This window comes from Erythrolamprus reginae, chromosome 1 (assembly GCF_031021105.1).
Source record: "Erythrolamprus reginae isolate rEryReg1 chromosome 1, rEryReg1.hap1, whole genome shotgun sequence".
NCBI classification, from domain to species: Eukaryota; Metazoa; Chordata; class Lepidosauria; order Squamata; family Dipsadidae; genus Erythrolamprus; species Erythrolamprus reginae.
The window spans coordinates 229,847,177-229,863,942 of NC_091950.1; the positions used below are offsets into that span (position 1 = coordinate 229,847,177).

A 16,766-nucleotide genomic window follows, 5' to 3' on the forward strand; every position below is an offset into this window, starting at 1 on the left:
GGTTCTAAGTGTGAGAGAAAGGGTAAGCAATAAAAATGAATGTGAAACCTTCTAAGCAGCTTATAAATATAATATTAAAGAACACCTGTCATTTCAGATCGAACAGACAGTACCTTACTTTGTTGTGTCACTGCCACATCAGCAGCCGTCCCATTAAACTGAATGGAAGTCAAGGAGGAGGCGCTGCAGGATAGAGATGACAGTTGCTCTTTAAAAATTATGACTTAAATCCAGTTGATTTATACTGCTGATTTAAATCAACTTGATTTAAATCAAACCCATTCTGGAAAAGGGTTATATTGCTTGGGGTATGGCAGTGGCACATTCTGGTTTTTGTTATCTGCATGAATTTACCAATATGTACAGACACAAGTTCCTTATCAGTAAAATTCTCAGATGGCTCAGCGGAAGATGTGTAATGTAAAAGATGTCTTGCCTTTATTTTATATCTAGATTAAGCCGGCTACTACGTTTTCCAGTCAATACAAAGTCGAAACATTGAGGACAAAACCTGTTCTCCAAAAATCTACAGTTCAAAAAGAGAATAGACAAAAGGAGTTTAATAAGCGCAGGCAATTTGGACAAGTTGATGTGAATATACAACCATCAAAAGACAACGCTACTTCTCAGCTGGGCAAAGGAAGAAAAGTTTGTGTGCCAAAGCCAAGTAAGTAAAAGCTTTTTAAATATTAACCAAGACTTGGTTTCAGTTTTTATCTTTGTTGTCTTTCCTAAATTTACTAAGTTATTTTATTATCTTTTTCAATACAACAAGTCTTCAGGCAGGTTAAGAAAAGGTTTCATTTCTAAGTCTATCCTTGAGCTGAATTTGTACCTAAACTTTTACTTTGTGAAATGTTTCTCTTATTATGAACTGCTGAAAACAGGTGTGCACAGACCCTGAGTGGGATGGGAATTGCCGGTGTCTGCAAATGGAGAGACATGCAAGAGGGCTCTGTCTATGACAGTGATGGTGAACCAAAGGCACACGTGCCCTATGTCAACTCCAGCATACATGCATGTGCTAGACAGCTGGTTTCTGGCCTTGGGGAAGGCACTTTCACCCACCAGAGGCTTCCCTGAAAACCCAGAGTGCGAAAAACCTCCCAATGGGCAAAGAGAAAGGTCATAAAAATGGACTTCCGGTTTGCCCGTTGTGCTGTTTTTTGCACACCGGAGGCTTCATAGAAGCTTTCTGAAGCCCCAGAGTGTGAGAAATGGCGCAATGGGCAAACCAGAAGCCTGTTTTTCCCAACTTCCAGTTTGCTGATTTGGCTGTTTTTTCACCGTCCCAGGCTTCAGCTTAGGGTATGTGTGCATGCGTGGGGGGGGGGAGGGAATGGATGTTGGCACGTGCATGTGTGCTAATGCATGCACACACACCCTTTTGGCACCGCAAACCACAAAAAGTTCGCTATCACTGTTCTATGGCAACTTGCCATGAGGGACTCGGCATGGCCTACTTGCCGTTGCCACCTTGCTGCAGCCATTTCACCATGGAGCAAGAGTTACACTAATATCCAGGACAGTGCCTCCATTCTTCCTCAAAACTTTGGGTCCTTGGTTGCCAAATGAGATGTAAAAGTTTCCACAGTCTGTTGATTTGGGGAGCCATGTCATCTGCTGGTATTCGTCCACTGTGCTTCATTAAGTCCAGAGTCAACAGAGCTGTCTACCAGGAGATTTTGGAGCGCTCCATGCTTCCATCCACATGCGAGCTTTATGGGGATGGTGACTTAAATTTTCCAGCAGGATTTGGTTCCTGCCTACAGTGCCCAAATCCCCCCAAAAAATTCTTTGGTTGATCTTATAATCTGAGATCATGTAAGAATTATTTGGGAATCAAATTTTCAGAGCTGTCTGCATGTTTTGTCACAGATGTCTAAGTTACTTTGCTTCAGGCTACTGATAAAAGCTGCTGGCTGCAATTTGGGCATGCCTTTATATAAGTATGTCCTCACTGCAATCAATATAGAAACCTTTTAAATTTTAAATAATAATGTATTAGAGATATATAAGGTGAAAGCAGTACTAAATCAGTCTGCTCATTGTGTTGTCTGCATGTATCATTTATTTCAATTGGGAGCTTCCAGATAATATAATTAATATCGATGTATTATTTAATAATACATTTCAAAAATACTTCTCTGAAAATGAGATTTTATTTTCCAGGCTCGTCCTGCGATGATGAAGTATTTGAACCCCAGGTAAGTTTGTTAGAAGTCAGTTGAAGCACCATTAGATGTTAGTTAAACTGTAAAGAATTACATTTTGGAGATAATGCATACTTAAATAAACATATTAATTTTTTTATTTGATTTTATTTGATTTGTATGCTGCCCCTCTTCAAGGACTCGGGGCATCTGACAACATGTCAAAAACAATATATCATATACATATCTAAAAATCTAATTAATATACTAAAAACTCTAATAAGATTTTAAAACATTCATTACCATTCACACAGCAAAGCATACTACACTTGTCGACCAGGGGGCTAGGGTTTAATGGCCCCAAGCCTGGTGGCATAAATAGATCTTTAAGCTTTTACGGAAGGCGAGGAAGGTGGGGGCAGTGCGAATCTCCAGAAGGAGCTGATTTAAGGATACATTATCTCCGCGGTAAATTTTGTGATGCAAACCTCTGTAGATATAAGGGCTCATAGATACAGTATATATGAAGAGATAGCCATGTAAATAGAAACTTGGCATTTGTCAAAATTTCAGCTCATGTAGAAGCCTCTTTGTATGACACAGTATACACACATACAGAGTCATATGATATGCACACCTTTTGCAAGGTAGGCTGTATGACACCAAAGTATAGTGTTCCCTCGATTTTCGCGGGGGATACGTTACGAGACCACCCGAGAAAGTCGAATTTCCGCGAAGTAGAGATTCGGAAGTAAATACATTATTTTTGACTATGAACAGTATCACAAGCCTTCCCTTAACACTTTACTATTGGATGTGGAACCGCATCTCAGATTAAAATTAACAATCAGAAGAACATAAGAAGAGCCATGCTGAATCAGGCAAAAGTCCATCGAGTCCAGCATTCTGTGTCACACAGTGGCCCACCAATTGTCCATGGGAATCTTGAGCAGAAAGAGAAGGCAAGACCCTCCCTTTCCCTTGACCCCCAACAAATGGCACTCAAGGGAATCTTGCCTGCCTCAACCAACATAGAGGCGGCACATGGACATCCGTTTCAATAACCACCCATACACTTGGCATCCATGAATCTGTCTAATCTGTCACGACCTTTTCTGGAAGTGAATTCCATAAACCAATGACCCTCTAGGTGAAGAAATATTTCCCTTGATTTGTCCTCACTTTCTTACCTATGAGCTTTAGGGAGTGCCCCCTTGTCCTAGTATTGTGTGATAGAGCAAATAATTTTTCTCTATGCACCTTTTCTATCCCATGCATGATTTTATACACTTCGATCAAGTCACCCCTTAAACACCATCTTTCAAGGCTGAATTTACTAAATAAACTAAAATAGTAACTATAATTATCAAAGATATAGCAACTATCCTGTGATAAAAGCAGAGTGGATAAATATTGATGATTTAAAAAAATAAAAAAACAAATTGGATTATTTTATTTAAATTGATGGTTTTTAAAAAAATTAAATCAGCTTACTTATACAGCATGAGACTGTATGTTCCTCAACATACAGCAATATGAGTTTATATGTTAAATTACTAACATAGATTGGGGTTTTGGGGTGTGTGTTATAGATTAATTTTTTTGTATTGGATTTTAAACAAAATTGTTGTAGCACTAGGAAATTTAAAGGGAACCTCTATTTGTCAATAGTTATTTAGCAAACTAGATATACAGTGGTACCTCAAGATACGAACCCCACGTCTTACGAACAACTCGTGATACGAACCTGGGGTTCAGAAAAAAATTGCCTCTTCTTACGAACTTTTTTCGAGTTACGAACGGTTCAGGAGGCTGAAGTGACTTCAAGTCGAGGGAGAGTCTGCCCAGAGACCGATGACGCTGCAGATGGGAGAATTTCCATTGGCCCATGGAAATTCTCCCATCTGCAGCGTCATCGGTCTCCGGGCAGATTCTCCCTCGACTTCAGCCATGAAGCAACTTCAGCCTCCTGAACCCTGAACCCGGAAATTCAGCAAAAGTTCGGTTTCAGGAGGTTGCTGGGAAGCCCCCCAGCCCGGCGGTCACCTTTTAAAACATCCGGGCGGCTTCCCAGGAGCCTCCAAATGCCGAACTTTTGCCGAACTTCCGGGTTCGGGGTTCAGGAGGCTGAAGTGACTTCAAGTCGAGGGAGAGTCTGCCCGGAGACCGATGACGCTGCAGATGGGAGAATTTCCATTGGCCTTCCTGGATGTTGCCAATTTTTTTGCGGTTTTTTTTTTTTTGGTTGCACGGATTGACTTTACATTGTTTCCTATGGGAAACAATGTTTCGTCTTACGAACCTTTCGTCTTACGAACCTCCCCCTGGAACCAATTAGGTTCGTAAGACGAGGTTTGACTGTACTATATTCTTGAGTTTAAAGTAAAAATATAATCTAAAAATATGAAAAAAGTAACTCCAAATAGACTTATGGCAAGAATTCCTAATTTATTACACTAAGTAGGAGGGCTGTGTAGAATATTAATTCATTAGCCAATAATTTTTCTATTAGTTTTTTAAATTGTTATATTTAGTATACTTCTCATTAACATTTCATTCTGATTAGGCAAATATTCTGAGCTACCTTCCTCAACCTGATGCTTTCCCATAGTGTGATTAGAAGAGTTGTGGACTATGAAAAGCTATTCTTACAGGATAATTAAACCTGCATTTATTGCTTTTTAAAAAAATAAATTTATTTTTATTTTATTTAACATACAAACATTTAAGACATCATATAATACAACATTGAACATTTACAATTTATATATTTACAAGATTTATTTTTTACAATTCTATTTGCTATACCTTTTTCTTAACTTCTATCCAGTTGTATATTTTTTCTCACACTTTGTAATAGTCCTTATTTTGTTGGTTTTGTATCTCGTATGTTAATTTGCTAAATTTGGCGCAGTCTAATATTTTTTTAATCACCATTTCTTCTTTTGGAGTCTTTTCTTGTTTCCATACTTGTGCATATGCTAATCTTGCAGCAGTAAGAAAGTGATTTATTAAGTAGTAATTTTCTTTACTATGTTTGCCTCTGATTATGCCTAATAAATACATTTCCAGTTTTATCTCGAGTTTATAGCCCAGTATTTCTTCCATCCATGTCCGAATTTGGATCCAAATTTTTTTTGCTTCCTTACATTGCCACCATTTCTTGCTTTTAATAATGGGGGTTTTAGTGTTTTTTAAATTATTAGATTTGTTCTTACATTGTCTTAGTTATTGTTGTGAGCCGCCCCGAGTCTATGGAGAGGGGCAGCATACAAATCTAATAAATAATAATAATAATAATAATAATAATAATAATAATAATAATAATAATAATAATATTTACATTTTTGATAAACTCATTCAATGAATCTAAGCTCTGCAAGGTGAGATATCATGAACTGCATTGATGCATCCACACAATTTTACAGTAACCATGAGATAAATCATAAAACAATGTCCATGAATATTCCTTATTTGCATTGTTTTGCAAATCCATGTAGTTTGAAGATAATTGTATTTGTACCACCAGGTTCTAAGTGTGAGAGAAAGGGTAAACAATAAAAATGAATGTGAAACCTTCTAAGCAGCTTATAAATATAATATTAAAGAACACCTGTCATTTCAGATCGAACAGGCAGTACCTGTTAGAGGGCATCCATTCACCTGCTGCCTACTACGTCCCTTACTTTGTTGTGTCACTGCCACATCAGCAGCCGTCCCATTAAACTGAATGGAAGTCAAGGAGGAGGCGCTGCAGGAAAGAGATGACAGTTGCTCTTTAAAAATTATGACTTAAATCCAGTTGATTTTTACTGATGATTTAAATCAACTTGATTTAAATCAAACCCATTCTGGAAAAGGATTATATTGCTTGGGGTATGGAAGTGGCACATACTGGTTTTTGTTATCTGCATGAATTTACCAATATGTACAGACACAAGTTCCTTATCAGTAAAATTCTCAGATGGCTCAGCGGAAGATGTGTAATGTAAAAGATTTCTTGCCTTTATTTTATATCTAGATTAAGATGGCTACTAAGTTTTCCAGTCGACCCAAAGCCGATACATTGAGGACAAAACCTGTTCTCCAAAAATCTACAATTCAAAAAGAGAATAGACAAAAGGAGTTTAATAAGGGCAGGCAATTTGGAGAAGTTGACAACGCTACTTCTCAGCTGGGCAAAGGAAGCAAAGCTTGTGTGCCAAAGCCAAGTAAGTAAAAGCTTTTTAAATATTAACCAAGACTTGGTTTCAGTTTTTATCTTTGTTGTCTTTCCTAAATTTACTAAGTTATTTTATTATCTTTTTCAATACAACAAGTCTTCAGGCAGGTTAAGAAAAGGTTTCATTTCTAAGTCTATCCTTGAGCTGAATTTGTACCTAAACTTTTACTTTGTGAAATGTTTCTCTTATTATGAACTGCTGAAAACAGGTGTGCACAGACCCTGAGTGGGATGGGAATTGCCGGTGTCTGCAAATGGAGAGACATGCAAGAGGGCTCTGTCTATGACACTGATGGTGAACCAAAGGCACACGTGCCCTATGTCAACTCCAGCATACATGCATGTGCTAGACAGCTGGTTTCTGGCCTTGGGGAAGGCACTTTCACCCACCAGAGGCTTCCCTGAAAACCCAGAGTGCGAAAAACCTCCCAATGGGCAAAGAGAAAGGTCATAAAAATGGACTTCCGGTTTGCCCGTTGTGCTGTTTTTTGCACACCGGAGGCTTCATAGAAGCTTTCTGAAGCCCCAGAGTGTGAGAAATGGCACAATGGGCAAACCAGAAGCCTGTTTTTCCCAACTTCCAGTTTGCTGATTTGGCTGTTTTTTCACCGTCCCAGGCTTCAGCTTAGGGTATGTGTGCATGCGTGGGGGGGGGAGGGAATGGGTGTTGGCACGTGCATGTGTGCTAATACATGCACACACACCCTTTTGGCACGCAAACCACAAAAGGTTCGCTATCACTGTTCTATGGCAACTTGCCATGAGGGACTCGGCATGGCCTACTTGCCGTTGCCACCTTGCTGCAGCCATTTCACCATGGAGCAAGAGTTACACTAATATCCAGGACAGTGCCTCCATTCTTCCTCCATACTTTGGGTCCTTTGTTGCCAAATGAGATGTAAAAGTTTCCACAGTCTGTATTGATTTGGGGAGCCATGTCATCTGCTGGTATTCGTCCACTGTGCTTCATTAAGTCCAGAGTCAACAGAGCTGTCTACCAGGAGATTTTGGAGCGCTCCATGCTTCCATCCACATGCGAGCTTTATGGGGATGGTGACTTAAATTTTCCAGCAGGATTTGGTTCCTGCCTACAGTGCCCAAATCCCCCCCAAAAATTCTTTGGTTGATCTTATAATCTGAGATCATGTAAGAATTATTTGGGAATCAAATTTTCAGAGCTGTCTGCATGTTTTGTCACAGATGTCTAAGTTACTTTGCTTCAGGCTACTGATAAAAGCTGCTGGCTGCAATTTGGGCATGCCTTTATATAAGTATGCCCTCACTGCAATCAATATAGAAACCTTTTAAATTTTAAATAATAATGTATTAGAGATATATAAGGTGAAAGCAGTACTAAATCAGTCTGCTCATTGTGTTGTCTGCATGTATCATTTATTTCAATTGGGAGCTTCCAGATAATATAATTAATATCGATGTATTATTTAATAATACATTTCAAAAATACTTCTCTGAAAATGAGATTTTATTTTCCAGGCTCGTCCTGCGATGATGAAGTATTTGAACCCCAGGTAAGTTTGTTAGAAGTCAGTTGAAGCACCATTAGATGTTAGTTAAACTGTAAAGAATTACATTTTGGAGATAATGCATCATTAAATAAACATATTAATTTTTTTATTTGATTTTATTTGATTTGTATGCTGCCCCTCTTCAAGGACTCGGGGCATCTGACAACATGTCAAAAACAATATATCATATACATATCTAAAAATCTAATTAATATACTAAAAACTCTAATAAGATTTTAAAACATTCATTACCATTCACACAGCAAAGCATACTACACTTGTCGACCAGGGGGCTAGGGTTTAATGGCCCCAAGCCTGGTGGCATAAATAGATCTTTAAGCTTTTACGGAAGGCGAGGAAGGTGGGGGCAGTGCGAATCTCCAGAAGGAGCTGATTTAAGGATACATTATCTCCGCGGTAAATTTTGTGATGCAAACCTCTGTAGATATAAGGGCTCATAGATACAGTATATATGAAGAGATAGCCATGTAAATAGAAACTTGGCATTTGTCAAAATTTCAGCTCATGTAGAAGCCTCTTTGTATGACACAGTATACACACATACAGAGTCATATGATATGCACACCTTTTGCAAGGTAGGCTGTATGACACCAAAGTATAGTGTTCCCTCGATTTTCGCGGGGGATACGTTACGAGACCACCCGAGAAAGTCGAATTTCCGCGAAGTAGAGATTCGGAAGTAAATACATTATTTTTGACTATGAACAGTATCACAAGCCTTCCCTTAACACTTTACTATTGGATGTGGAACCGCATCTCAGATTAAAATTAACAATCAGAAGAACATAAGAAGAGCCATGCTGAATCAGGCAAAAGTCCATCGAGTCCAGCATTCTGTGTCACACAGTGGCCCACCAATTGTCCATGGGAATCTTGAGCAGAAAGAGAAGGCAAGACCCTCCCTTTCCCTTGACCCCCAACAAATGGCACTCAAGGGAATCTTGCCTGCCTCAACCAACATAGAGGCGGCACATGGACATCCGTTTCAATAACCACCCATACACTTGGCATCCATGAATCTGTCTAATCTGTCACGACCTTTTCTGGAAGTGAATTCCATAAACCAATGACCCTCTAGGTGAAGAAATATTTCCCTTGATTTGTCCTCACTTTCTTACCTATGAGCTTTAGGGAGTGCCCCCTTGTCCTAGTATTGTGTGATAGAGCAAATAATTTTTCTCTATGCACCTTTTCTATCCCATGCATGATTTTATACACTTCGATCAAGTCACCCCTTAAACACCATCTTTCAAGGCTGAATTTACTAAATAAACTAAAATAGTAACTATAATTATCAAAGATGTAGCAACTATCCTGTGATAAAAGCAGAGTGGATAAATATTGATGATTTTTTTTAAAAAAAATCAAACAAATTGGATTATTTTATTTAAATTGATGGTTTTTTAAAAAATTAAATCAGCTTAGTTATACAGCATGAGACCGTATGTTCTGCAACATACAGCAATATGAGATTATATGTTAAATTACTAACATAGATTGGGGGTTTTTTGGGGGGTGTTATAGATTAATTTTTTTGTATTGGATTTTAAACAAAATTGTTGTAGCACTAGGAAATTTAAAGGGAACCTCTATTTGTCAATAGTTATTTAGCAAACTAGATATACTGTATTCTTGAGTTTAAGGTAAAAATATAATCTAAAAATATGAAAAAAGTAACTCCAAATAGACTTATGGCAAGAATTCCTAATTTATTAAACTAAGTAGGAGGGCTGTGTAGAATATTAATTCATTAGCCAATAATTTTTCTATTAGTTTTTTAAATTGTTATATTTAGTATACTTCTCATTAACATTTCATTCTGATTAGGCAAATATTCTGAGCTACCTTCCTCAACCTGATGCTTTCCCATAGTGTGATTAGAAGAGTTGTGGACTATGAAAAGCTATTCTTACAGGATAATTAAACCTGCATTTCTTGCTTTTTAAAAAAATAAATAAATTTATTTTTATTTTATTTAACATACAAACATTTAAGACATCATATAATACAACATTGAACATTTACAATTTATATATTTACAAGATTTATTTTTTACAATTCTATTTGCTACACCTTTTTCTTAACTTCTACCCAGTTGTATATTTTTCCCCACACTTTGTAATAGTCCTTATTTTTTTGGTTTTGTATCTCGTATGTTAATTTGCTAAATTTGGCGCAGTCTAATATTTTTTTAATCACCATTTCTTCGTTTGGAGTCTTTTCTTGTTTCCATACTTGTGCATATGCTAATCTTGCAGCAGTAAGAAAGTGATTTATTAAGTAGTAATTTTCTTTACTATGTTTGCCTCTGATTATGCCTAATAAATACATTTCCAGTTTTATCTCGAGTTTATAGCCCAGTATTTCTTCCATCCATGTCCGAATTTGGATCCAAATTTTTTTTGCTTCCTTACATTGCCACCATTTCTTGCTTTTAATAATGGGGGTTTTAGTGTTTTTTAAATTATTAGATTTGTTCTTACATTGTCTTAGTTATTGTTGTGAGCCGCCCCGAGTCTATGGAGAGGGGCAGTATACAAATCTAATAAATAATAATAATAATAATAATAATAATAATAATAATAATAATATTTACATTTTTGATAAACTCATTCAATGAATCTAAGCTCTGCAAGGTGAGATATCATGAATAAATATAATATTAAAGAACACCTGTCATTTCAGATCGAACAGGCAGTACTTGTTAGCGGGCATCCATTCACCTGCTGCCTACTACGTCCCTTACTTTGTTGTGTCACTGCCACATCAGCAGCCGTCCCATTAAACTGAATAGAAGTCAAGGAGGAGGCGCTGCAGGAAAGAGATGACAGTTGCTCTTTAAAAATTATGACTTAAATCCAGTTGATTTTTACTGATGATTTAAATCAACTTGATTTAAATCAAACCCATTCTGGAAAAGGATTATATTGCTTGGGGTATGGCAGTGGCACATACTGGTTTTTGTTATCTGCATGAATTTACCAATATGTACAGACACAAGTTCCTTATCAGTAAAATTCTCAGATGGCTCAGCGGAAGATGTGTAATGTAAAAGATTTCTTGCCTTTATTTTATATCTAGATTAAGATGGCTACTAAGTTTTCCAGTCGACCCAAAGCCAGTACATTGAGGACAAAACCTGTTCTCCAAAAATCTACAATTCAAAAAGAGAATAGACAAAAGGAGTTTAATAAGCGCAGGCAATTTGGAGAAGTTGACAACGCTACTTCTCAGCTGGGCAAAGGAAGAAAAGCTTGTGTGCCAAAGCCAAGTAAGTAAAAGCTTTTTAAATATTAACCAAGACTTGTTTTCAGTTTTTATCTTTGTTGTCTTTCCTAAATTTACTAAGTTATTTTATTATCTTTTTCAATACAACAAGTCTTCAGGCAGGTTAAGAAAAGGTTTCATTTCTAAGTCTATCCTTGAGCTCTGTCTATGACAGTGATGGTGAACCAAAGGCACACGTGCCCTATGTCAACTCCAGCATACATGCATGTGCTAGACAGCTGGCTTCTGGCCTTGGGGAAGGCCCTTTCGCCCTCCAGAGGCTTCCCTGAAAACCCAGAGTGCGAAAAACCTCCCAATGGGCAAAGAGAAAGGTCAAAGAAATGGACTTCTGGTTTGCCCGTTGTGCTGTTTTTTGCACACCGGAGGCTTCATAGAAGCTTTCTGAAGCCCCAGAGTGTGAGAAATGGCACAATGGGCAAACCAGAAGCCTGTTTTTCCCAACTTCCAGTTTGCCGATTTGGCTGTTTTTTCACCGTCCCAGGCTGCAGCTTAGGGTATGTGTGCATGCGTGGGGGGGGGAGGGAATGGGTGTTGGCACATGCATGTGTGCTAATACATGCACACACACCCTTTTGGCACGCAAACCACAAAAGGTTCGCCATCACTGTTCTATGGCAACTTGCCATGAGGGACTCGGCATGGCCTACTTGCCGTTGCCACCTTGCTGCAGCCATTTCACCATGGAGCAAGAGTTACACTAATATCCAGGACAGTGCCTCCATTCTTCCTCAAAACTTTGGGTCCTTGGTTGCCAAATGAGATGTAAACGTTTCAGATCATCCTTGTAAAGGAGGTGGGATATTCTAGCAGATTTTTTTCATGTTTAATAGCCATGGTTTGAGTCGTTCAGTGGTGTTGACAGAGGAATCAGTGCAATAACAAACAATACCAGTCATCATCTCCTTGAAAAACATCCATCTACCTCTTCCAATCTATCACCTTTGACCAGCTACTGTGTTTTCCTTCTTTCACCAATCTTTGCACAAAGTTTCTGATGTTTTTACTGACTCCTGTTATTCTCTTATTATTAGCTATTGCTTATTATATGCAGGGAATGTCACAAGAATTGAAATTCATTTTTAAACTAACTTTTATCTCAATTTCACTTTTATTGTGCTTTGCAAAATGGCATGTAAGCTTGGAAATGTATGAATAATCATAGCAGTGACAGGTTAGAAGAGAATATTGAAAAATTCACAAGAACACATATGGAAGTGAAGGAATCTAGAAACTAAAATTGTGATTCATGTTATGAACGAGGCAGAGCACACAACTTATAAGGCATAGGAGGAGCTGTAAACCCAATTGCCAGTGTCATGTCCAGGTCTTCTTTTGATATTCCAGGGGGTGGCTGGAAAGTGAATCTCTGTAGGAGGCTGGTAAAGAACAAAAAGAGCTCCATTTTGGCAAGAGTTTCACCTAAGCAGATTCTTCGACCTGAAACCAATGAACAAAGATGGGGAAACTGGTTTCAGTGGTTCTTCAATAGCACTTTGTAGTTCTTACCATGAAATGGTGGCTCAGAGATGACAAATCACATGCATGAAATGAATTTTACAATAGAGATTAATTTAATGTCTCAGGGGTAATTGAGTAGCTTCGGAAACAAGGATATATAATAATAGGCTTTTAATTTAAAGGCAAAAAACCTTCACCGGATTATGATATCAGAGGGTCTCAAACAGTAAAGAATAGTGATTTTTATAAAACAGATATTTTTCTTTAATGAAAGAGTCTTTGACATTAAATAAACTTAATTAGACTAGCATGGGAAGGCTGGCTATTTATAAGTGGGGACAATGATGGTGGATTTTACAAAACAAGGAGTTAAGAATACTATGAGCTTGTGTACTTGCCTGTGATTATGGAAAGCCAGCTGAGACTAAAAAGTTTTAAAAATGGTAGAAAAATACAAAAGGAAAAAAAGTCTACTTTGTTCTCATCATAGTAACTGTTAAACTTCTACTTTCTCATGACAGCAACCACAAGAAAAACTGCGAACCTGGAGAAGGAGCCTAGAACAAATTTCTGATAAGGGCATTTCAAGATATTTATTTTCAAGCATTTAAAAAATGACTGGAACGTTTTAAAAAAGAATTGGAGGAAAGATTTGCTGGGACTGAAAAAAAATCTGAATAACCAAAAAGAAAAAAGAAAATTAAGAAAATCTCTATCCTGGGTGATCCAAGTGATGCCACAGCTACCCCTTCTAGGTGCCTGGAGGTTGCAGAGGTCTGGATGGGGGACAAAAGGCTTCAGTTGAACTCTGGGAAAATTGAATAGTGCAGAGAACCTCAACATCTGGTACTTTATCACCCTTAGATCTGGTGTGTGCGTGTGTGTTGCATTACCCCAGGTAGATTTAGTACAGAATCAAGAAATTGTCCTTCATTTGTGACTCCTTCTCAAAGAGTGGGTGGAAATTATGGCTAGGAAGGGCTTTGTGCAATTTTATGTTGTGCACCAGCTGCCCCTTAATCTGGATTGTGAGGCCCTGTGCATGATCACTCATGCCCTACTTATCTCTTGTTTGGATTACTGCAATGCCTTCTAAATAGGGCTACTTATTAAAAATGTTTGGAAGTTACAGCTGATGAGCAACATTCACAGCTCTGCCCCCTCCCCCCAACATGGCACATATAACACTACTGTTGCAGGATCTGCGTTAGCTACCAGTTTGCTTCTAGGTCCAATTGAAGCTTCAAGCTGATTACTTTTAAAACCCTATATGTCAAGTGTCCAGGGTATTTTAGGAATTGTCTCAACCCAAAGGAACTAGCGCATTACATTCACTCCGGTGGAAGAAGCCTGCTGCGGACCATGTCTACTAAAAAATTCTAGCAGGTGAAGTCAAAGAGAAGAGACTTTTCTGCTGTGGCCACAACCCTGTGAAACACTCTACCACCAGATATAAGAACTGCCCCCACCTCCAGGAAGGATACTAAAACTTGGTTCTGTTGGTTGATTTGGGGCCACTGGGAAGGGGATACCCACAACTGAAGGTGGTTTATTTATTCATTAAATTTATATGCTGTTTATCTCCCAGATAGGAAAACACTTGGCAGATTACCGAACCTAAAAATAGACAGCAAATAAATACATAAATAAGTGCATAAACATGCATAGTAAATAATAAGGTTGATGCATGAGAAAATTATAGATCTATTGGAAAATTATCAAAGGAATGTTAAAATCAAATCAGAGACCAATTAATAGCAGAAGGATATAGTTGCCCTACTTATAGTTTTCAGAAAAAAATAATATGGATAAAGGCTTATAATATGGAGTAAAATGAAATGTACTGATAATGAAAATGGTTCTTTTCATTCATGGAGGAATGTTTGATGAGTTGGATAGATTTTGCTGAAATTGTAAATTAACCTTTTTGATTAAATAATTTATATTTTTATTTATTCAGGACTGAAAACCTCTTATGGACCTTTTGTATAAAAATAAAAAATGAACTTGTGAGTTATGTTTTCAATAATTAGGCAGGATAGAATACAGAAAGAAGCAGAATATGACTCAATTTTAGAGAGAGGTTAAAATATATTTGTAGAGTGGTACCTCTTCTTAAGAACACCTCTACTTAAGAACTTTTCTAGATAAAAACTGGGTGTTCAAGACTTTTTTGCCTCTTCTTAAGAACCATTTCTTAAGAACCCGAGCCCAGGAAAAGTTCCCAGGAAATTTGACAGCGGCATGAAGTCCTGGCCAATTTCCTGCCATTTCCCGCTTTAATCCAGGCCATCTCGGGCTTTTCTGGGCTGCCAGAGGAGTCTTTCTGTGGCGCTTAAGGAGGCTTTGGAAGTCCAGAGCAAACAAACCATTTTCCTTTCTCTGGGCACTTGGAGAGAGAATAAACCTCTGCCAGTGCTCAGAGAAAAGAAACACTCACTTCGCTCTGGGCAGCCGAGGAGTCAGCACAGTGAAGGAAAGGTGGCGGCTACAAAGCGAGTGAGCGAGAGGAGAGGGGAGCCCTTCAGCATGGAAAGAAAGAGGCAACAGGTAACAGCAGCAGCAGACAGTGTATGGGAGGTAGCCTCGGGCCGGGTGTATGGGAGGCGTGTGCTCCTCCTCACCGCCTCAGAGTCCCTCTTTTTTTTTTTAAGCCTTAAAGTTTTGGATTCTTTTTATTCCCCTTATCTCAACTTCTTCCTTTGGCAGTGACTCTCCTCCTCCTCCTCCTCCTACCCAAATTCTGAGCTTTTATTTCGTTCCTAATGAGTTTGCAAACATTATTTGCTTTTACATTGATTCCTATAGGAAAAATTGCTTCTACTTAAGAATGTTTCTACTTAAGAACCTGGTCACAGAAATTAAGTTCTTAAGTAGAGGCACTACTGTACATATAACTGCTATGAAGAATATTAAAAACCATTTCTTTAATTATTTTCCCTCTTCTTGCACTTTTTGTTTTTTTCCTCTGTTATTTCCTTTCTTTTCTTTTTAATCTCATTGTTTAATAGTTTGTATCAGCTTTACCTTCCTATTTAAAAGTTAAAAAATATACTAAAACGGATTGTCATTTACATTTCAGACATATAGAAATGTTGAACACTAATAATATCTATGACATAGATATCAAACATATCAAGAGGATAATATGATTGGACATATTAAGAAGAAATACACTAGCCATCACTGAATGAACAAAGCACTTATATGAGACTAATCACCTTTGGAATGAAATAGCCTTTGAAAGTTATATCCACTGTAGTTGCTCGTGCTACATTTGCTGGAACAATATCAGCAAATCTTTGAACTTCATGGATAACTGCATCAGTATAAGGCATTTTTGCTCGATGTTCAATCCTTGGCTGAGCAGATCCAATGATTCTTGAAATTTCTTCATATATTTTATCTAAGAAAATAAAACAATTATAAGATGCTTGTTAATGTTTTAATTTTGCATTAAATCTTGGATACATTTAACTGTGAAAGGTAAGTATCTTCTCCAAATTTAATTCCCAGCCAGATGTTTGTCAGAATTGTCAGAATTGTTTCTTTCTTCAAGCATTGGACAAAATTTATTTTTGCTAGTATGAGTACCTTATGGTGCTACAATAATGTTGATGCTTGAGCAGGCTACCTGCTGTTCTATGGTGCGTGGTGACTGGAGAATGGCACACTTGTCCTTGTAGCATCTCAGGATTTGCTGTGTGGCATTTACTTTCATATGGTGGGGGTTTATTTTCTGTTGATAGGCTCCTGTGGCCTACCCAAAGCAGCTTGATTTCCATGAGTTCTTTATTCTCTTGTAGCTCTTGTTTGTTTGTTTGTTTGTTTGTTTGTTTGTTTGTTTGTTTGTTAAAAACATGCACAAGATAGCAGGTATTGATAAAAACATAAACATAAGCAAAGTCGGTGCAGGTAAATCAGTAAAAAAAATTAGTAAAACTGCAGACTCCCAAAATCACGCAAAAGCATACCCTGTTCTTACATGATTTCTGGAGACCATGCAAAAGCAGGTCCTTATTCTCACATATCTCCACAGCCTGTAAAATGTTTGTAAGAATGGGGCATGCTTTCAGGGATAGTTCTCAGCTCTTGTTT

At 37.8% G+C, this 16,766-nt stretch overlaps 1 pseudogene; it reads right to left on the reverse strand.

Annotated features, from left to right (window-relative positions):
* Positions 1-12,299: 12,299 nt before the first annotated feature.
* Positions 12,300-16,766, reverse strand: part of LOC139156620 (cytochrome P450 2K6-like) — a 69,132-nt pseudogene continuing 64,665 nt past the window's right edge.